Source organism: Osmerus mordax, chromosome 21 (assembly GCF_038355195.1).
Source record: "Osmerus mordax isolate fOsmMor3 chromosome 21, fOsmMor3.pri, whole genome shotgun sequence".
In the NCBI taxonomy this organism is placed as follows: Eukaryota; Metazoa; Chordata; class Actinopteri; order Osmeriformes; family Osmeridae; genus Osmerus; species Osmerus mordax.
The window spans coordinates 6,119,323-6,125,352 of record NC_090070.1 but is presented as its reverse complement, the minus strand read 5'-3'; positions in this window follow the sequence as shown (position 1 = coordinate 6,125,352).

Below are 6,030 nucleotides of genomic sequence, written 5' to 3'. Positions count from 1 at the left end.
GTTTTCAGCTTACCAGTCTGAACCATCTCTGGAGGATGGGGGTGTCAGTCTTTCCGAGCGGCCCCAAATGATGTCCCTCTGGGCTAGGGGCCCGAGCCATGGAGCCCCTGGAGGTGGAGGAGCTGGTGGAGGGTTGGGAGGACGAAGAATAGGAGAAAACAGAGGTGGAAGAAGAGGAGGAGTAGCAGGACCGGGAAGTGGAGGAGGACAAGAGGCAGGAGGTGAGTCTGCTGGCCTTTTCCAAGCCAGCAGACTCAGCAGTCTCAAGTCTTTCATCCAAGCTTGTGTTGCTTATGAAGGGGCTGGAACTTCCACCAGCCTTTTCTAAGCCAGCAGAGTCCATCTCAAGTCCTTCATCCAAGCTTGTGTTGCTTAAGAAGGGGCTGGAATTTCCACTGGCCTTTTCTAAGCCAGCAGAGTCCATCTCAAGTCCTTCATCCAAGCTCGTGTTTGTGATGAAGGTGGTGGAATTTCTACCGGCCTTTTCCAAGCCAGCAGAGTCCTCTGCGCTCTCCTTCTCCTCACAACCTGTTTCCAAATCATGACTCTCACCCGACACGGCAGAAGGCCGCCAAACCTCGGCATGACGGAAGATTACCTTGGCGACGTTCTCGGCCATGCAGACGATGCCTGCCCCTCCCTGGAGGGCGGAGTGGACCTGGGCCCTGTTTCTATCGGAACAGAGCATCAGCTCAGCGTAGGTCGCCTCAAACATGGCGTCCAGGGCATCGGCGCCACCGAAGAACGGGTTCTGGGGTTCATGCTCCAGGACGAGGCCAATCCTAGCCTGGTTCCAGAGAAACCGTCTCACGTCTTGGAGGAGGTCAGCCTCTATCTCCGAGTTGGTGGGGGTGAAGCAGGAACGAAGGGGCCCCTGGAGGGCCAGGCGTCCCACCAACCTGTGCAGCAGGTCATGCAGGGTCTGGTGGTGCAGGGCACTGGGCCGGGGGGGTATCAGGACCTTCTCCTGGATCAGAACTTCCCCAGGCTGTAGGGAGGGTGTCTCAGAGTGTCTCGCAGGTAGGGAGGGATGATCCTGGACCTCCTCAGGGAGGCCTGGAGCTCCATCATCTTCATCCTCCTCTTCTTCCTTGATCAATGCACCCTTGGCAATTGTCTGGCAATCTGACCCTTCTTCCTCTTCGTGGAAATCATCAGTGTAGTCAGCATTTTCGTTATCATCCATCTCAGGCTGGCCTACTTCCTGGTTGATGAGACCTGACTCTGGGTCCCTGTTGTCACTTCCTGGTTTATGTCTTCAGAGGAGGAGCTGGCTAGGTTACCGACCTTGGCCATGGCCTCAGCATCAAGGCCTGGCACAAGAAAACACACTTTTAACTACACTATTACAGCTATTAACTATACTTTTCTCATTACATATTTTGGCTGTTAACTACAATATTATTATTATAGTTATTTACTTGACCTACACTGTCATTCAGCAGAACTCAATACTTACAAATCTGTCTTACAATAGCATGTCTTAAAATAGTATAGTTACCAGTTTTTTTATCTGAAAGGTAAAAAAATGTATCTACCTTTGCTAACAACGAACATGTTTTCTTGTGGGTCGTTGCAGGTCTTGTAGAGGTCACTTCCCGCCTGGGTAGTCAACACCTCACAAATGGCCTCCAGCGCCCACCTCTGGTCCTGGCTGCAGGAGGGCTTTAACCTGCTCTGCGATCTCCTACTACCCACAACCCCATGCCTGGGGCCCGGCGTCATCCCACGGGACCAGTCCAGGGAGGGACAGTCACTGCTGTCACTGCTGCTGTCACTGCTGCTGTCACTGCTGCTGTCACTGCTGTCCGAGGACGCATCGCTGCAGGAGTCAGCCCGGTGGTCGTCCGTGAGGTCTTCTTCGCCCAGCAGGTTCCCCATCAGGCTCTTGAAGGCCGTCTGGAAGAAGTTGTAAAGCAGAGGGGTGAAGAGCTCCTGGTCCAGGCGCTCCTTGTCCTCCAGGCTCTGGAAGTTGGGCTCGGAGCGGCAATGGGGTGTCGAGGGGAGTCATCCCATCCGGGTGTCCAGGAGAAGCTGATAAATGCGTCCAATCAACTGCTCGGAGAAGTGGTGGATCCTCACCTGGAACATCCTGGTGCACATGGTGTGGGATGCCAGCAGGCGGCCCAGGTCGTACTCCGCCTGGTCGAACGATTTGACGGAGGAGCCTCCGTCGCATTTGTCGTCCTGATTGTCGGGGGAGGATCTGGAGGCCGAGTGGGCCATCCGCACGATGGTGTCCAGCATGTTTTCAGCGGTGAGGCTGAGGTCTTGGCAGCTGGCAGCACTGCTAGCCTCGCTCCAGGCGCTAGTGCTCCTGGAGGAGGGAGGGGCGGTCTCCTCCTTCTGAGGATCCTCCTCCTCCTGCTCTTCCTTGCTAGCAGAGCTGCACTCCACTGGTCGCTCCTGCTGCGTGTCAAGAGGGAGGCATTCCTGATTCCTGCTGCTCCTCCCACTGCTGATGCTGGCCCCTGGGCTCCTCCTCCTCCTGAGGTTATCCAGCTCCATGGCAACGTCTCCTAGCAGGCTCTGGCTAACACACTTCACCACCATGGTGAAGGTCTTACTTCCAGGCTGCAGGAAGTCTGCAACCTCCACTTGCCCAGTCAGCTGCAGGGCTGCGTGGAAGTTCTTCAGGACGTTGTGGATTACGTTGCAGGCTGTGGCCACGCTCTGGAGCAGGGAGGCCTCGTAGGCCTCTTGGGGCTGGTCCAGGGAAGAGCCTCCTTCTGTGGGCTCCATCTCCTGGAGGAAGCCCCCCACCATCCTCACCAGGTCCAGCTTCTCCTCCGTGGGGACCACGCCCGGGCTCTGGAACAGGGCGTGGCAGGCCAGGGTTCCAGAGAGGCTCCTTCAGGGAGCAGAGGGTCGGTGATGTCACGCGGCTGGGCGGAGCCATCGCCTCCTCCATCTCTTCCGCCTCCGCCACGCTACCAATGAGGAAGGAGGCCATCTCCATCCTCTCCCTCGTGCCGGCAGACAACGGGGGCCGCGGGAACACCAGCTCGTTGATGGCGTCGGTGTGGCTGTTGGCGAGGACCTGAATCTTCTCCTTGGCGTCCTGCCAGGCGTTGCATATCAGGTCCCGGGAGATGCTGGTCACACGGCAGTCCGACAGCAAGCAGCAGGGGCGGTGGAGTGCAAACTTCTCCAGCACCTCTCCCATGACACTCGTAGAGCTCCTCCGCACAGGCTGACAGCTTGTCTTCTGCATCGTGCTCTTGTTTATCCCTCACCGCCTGCACCTTCAGCAGGATCTCTGCCACAGTGAGGGATGCCGTGGCGAGGACGTCCTCCTTCGTGGGCCTATCAGAGTCCAACATCGGAGGCCTGCCACCCAGCATCCTGCTCTGGGACCTGGATCCCTGCCCTCCTAGCAGCAGAGGGTGGAACCTCTCTGAGATTATTCTCAGAACGCCCTGGGGGACGTAGGGCTGGGCGGAGCCCAGAGAAGAGGCCTGGTCCTGGGGAGAATCAGCAGGGTTGAAACATACCATCCCAGTCAGAGAGCCAGTGACAGGCCTGGCTGTGGACAGCAGCCCTGCGGAAGAGGACCTGTCACTCTGGGAGTCATAGCATACATTTCCACTACACTTTCCAAGAGGAAAAAGTAGATGCGGTCCGCTCCTTGCTTGCATCAATGACTGATTTGATTTAATAACGTTCTTATAATTTTGTAAAGCGCGTCACAATCCATGTCTGCCCGATGACGTCATAATGTCTATACACCATGGAGAGACCATGTGCTGTCTCTCCCGAAACAATGCCTTTTAGACATAAAGGTGACATTTCTATTTGATCAATAAACCCAGTTGTCTTGCCATCTATGTTTCATGCCGCAATGGCGCCACCTAGAGTGTATGAATAAATGAACCTCTGAGAGTATGTCCAGGGCCCAATAGACAGAAATTAACAACCATTCCTAGTCATTTTAAGTACTGGTTAAGTTATCAGAATTAGGCCTACTGTGTATATAGACAGACTTCAGCCCCCACACATAACAGATATGCCAAAGCAGTGCTATACGTACAATACCATAGTCATACTCAAATACTGATTAAAAATACTGCTTGAAACCAACAACAAGCAACTGAATAGAGTTGTAACAGTAATACTGATTGACATTCAATAGTTTGAGACGTGCTCGACAGATTGGTTGGTTATACAGGAAATGTGCAAGGATATTTACTTTGCGTTTTACCTGGTCTTACTACTGCATCTGAGGATTATCTGGAACTATAAAGTCCACTCGATATGATTAACGATACTGAACACTGCATTCACCTGAAACACATTTTTTTAAATGACAGAACTAAGTATTTTCGTCGATGTTTCTCAACAGTTTAAATTGTTTCATTTACTTCAGGTTTACCAGACTTACCTTCTGTTTAGGCCGCCAACGTTTTTAATGCTTTGGGATTTCATCCATGTTTCTTTAAAGATCACAAACGAGGAAGGAAATAGGAAATACTCAAATAAAATGTACAATTCCAGTACACTTACCAACGAGGAAAAAGTAGAATCAAAAGATTTTCGCTACTTGTCTACAGAGCATCAATGACTGATTTGATTGTGTAACGAGTTCTTATAATTTGGTAAAGCACGTCACAATCCCTGTCTGCCCCATGACGTCATGATATGTCTATACACCATGGAGACCATACGTTGTCTCTCCCGAAACAATGCGTTTTAGACAAAAAGGTGACATTTCTATTTGATCAATAAATTAAGTTTTCTTACCATCTATGTTTCATGAGGCACATAGATGTGCCATAGACCTAGAGGCTGTATGAATAATGCTCTTAAAACTAGCAGCGTTATTGTACTTGAAGCACTTCAAAGAATATCAAAAGCATGTTTTGTGTGTTATTGCTAATTCTAAGTATTTTGTGCAGAAACTTTCATCTCAAGTAGTGGGGTTGGAAAAAACACGTTTCTAAACAGGGGGTGTAGACCATAAATGTATAACATATGTTATTCATTTGAAAGAATATTGTGTGTGGTACTATAACCATGTCATCAATACAAAGTGGATAAACCAGCTACATTTTCCCAATATAGGGAGCTTCGCAGTCGAAGGTAATCAGCCAGACAACCTCCTTAGCCCTCCAATCACTGTCCTGTAAAACCTATAGCGACAAAGCAGCACCACAACTAGGAGCGCGTCACGGACCACGGTGGTGTTTGTAGTCCTTCTTGTAATGATAACCTTCTACAGGCTGTCAGTCTGTCTGGTCACAGAGCAGGGCTGTGCTTCTCTGGCCTCAAACATGAAGTTAAACTCCTCCCTGAGAAAACTGGTAACAGCTGAGTAACAATGACATGCAGGACATTGGCATGAAGCTGCTCTCTGCTGACACCACCCTAATTGGGATTATCTCTGGCGGGGATGAGTCTGATTACAGGTTATCTGCACACCTTTCACATCACATTCGCTGAGCCCCTCTGTCCAGGGTTTGGGGTTAACCTTGATTTCTCAGTGTCCCTGTGCCAGGTAGAATAGCCTCCTTAAATCCATCACAGACCCTCTACTGGACCCCCTGCAGTTTGCCTACAGAGCCAACAGGTCTGTGGACGACGCAGTTAACACTTCACCCTACAGCACCTGGACTCCCCAGCATCCTACGCCAGGATCCTGTTTGTGGACTTCAGCTCTGCCTTCAATACCATCATCCCAGCCCTGCTTCAGGACAAGCTCTCCCAGCTGAACGTGACTGATTCCACCTGCAGGTGGATCACAGACTTCCTGTCTGACAGGAAGCAGTGTGTTAAGCTGGGAACACAAGTCTCTGACTCCCGGTCCATCAGCACCGGATTTCCTCAGGGCTGCGTCCTTTCCCCTCTGCTTTTCTCCCTGTACACTGATGAAGAAAGTGTTTTGTCCGTCTCTTCATAAACGGAGTGACTAAGTTCAGTTAAGTTCTGGATTTTAATACGTATTTATCAATCTGCAGATTGGGAGAGAAAACCAGTCTTCTGACCATAAATGACAACACAACACCAAGCTTAGGTCTCAACCAGGTCTCTCCC